This window comes from Phasianus colchicus, chromosome 3, assembly GCF_987193195.1.
Source record: "Phasianus colchicus chromosome 3, bPhaCol1.hap1.1, whole genome shotgun sequence".
In the NCBI taxonomy this organism is placed as follows: Eukaryota; Metazoa; Chordata; class Aves; order Galliformes; family Phasianidae; genus Phasianus; species Phasianus colchicus.
Genome location: NC_143438.1, coordinates 80,025,573 through 80,026,992, shown reverse-complemented (window position 1 = coordinate 80,026,992; position 1,420 = coordinate 80,025,573).

Here is a 1,420-nt window from a genome sequence, read left to right as displayed (position 1 = left end):
ATAAACCTAAGCTTATTTCAAAATTTGTTTAAATTGAATTTGGGATCCATAATTACATTTTGAAGTTTCATTCTATGAGCTGGGTGTAATCCTGCACAGGCTGTGCCCTACCGGTAGGCAGAGCCTTTCAGAGGCTGAATAGGAGGGGTAAAGCCTGGCACTGTTAGCAGGGTCCATCCACTCCCTCTGTCACAGCTAGTGATGAACCAGGTCCGGCATTCCTTCAGAAGCCTAACTGAAATCAAAAAGAGGGGGACAGGATAAGGCTGGAAACAAGGCCCAGTGTAGACTGAACAGCAGTGACAGAGACAAGTGACCTGCAAAGTAGCTTCAAGTTTCAAGCTTCAATGTAGCTTCAACCCACAAAAATAGTAGAGAGAGGGGTTGAAGACAAGCACACCCATGACAGTCCAGGCCAGAACTGTTGTCTGGGTTTGTACAGAAGTTTGTCTTGAGCTGGAAAATTATTGTGATGCTGTTAGCTCACGCTGTCTTCCTGGCACCATCTCTGACTGGGAGAAGACATGCACTGTTTTAGTAATGACTAAATTTACTGTCCAACTGTGCTTTCTGCTTGCAGAGCCATTTCTAGAACAGGGAAAAACTTTCTCAGACCATGCAAGTCTTGATCACATGCTGACAGACACAAGTAAATTAAGAAGGATTGGACCAGGCAGTCAAGATGTACATAGGATGTCTCTGAGTCAGAAGAGGTCAACTGAGGTGAGACTTTCCCCCTTTTCAGTGCAGCAGTGTTAGGCTGAAAGAGCATTTAAGGATTTCAGGCCTCTATTGCATGTAGCAAAACATTTGTGAAATAGTACATTCAAATGAGCAAAATGAAAAATTGCGGTAAGCAAACTCCTCCACTACAGCTGTCTGTAACCTCCCAGATACTAAAGGCAATGTCAGCTGTTAGTTTGATACTTCTCTTGCTTATAGCAGTTTGACACCAGAGACTCCTGTAACTTCAGATTTTACGCTTGTGTGGGTGGAAGAATAATCATGCTTTCGACATTCGCAAAGCTCTTCACGTTTACTTCACTTTGAATTTGTCACAAGTGCACCTCTGTGGGGTAAGCTGTTACCATTTCCTACCATTTCCTCTCATTTGAAGAGAGAAAGGGGAACAAGAAATGAAATCACAAAGTAGTGATTCAGAATGATTTGTAGTCAGGTGTTTCTGTGTCTTTGTCATTTTCTCACAGTGAGGTCAAATTCTAGGAAAAATCACATTGTTCTACTTCAGGGCTTGGTGATGTCATCAGTTGTGCTCTTGCAGGAGAAACTCAGGAAGATGAACTCAAACCTTGGCCAGTAAAAGATCCTTTTTCCTTTATTTTTCATTTAACTTGCAGGAATGCCATTGCATCCTGATGTATATTTCTCTAATATACCACAGGTAGTTCCAGGATACTTG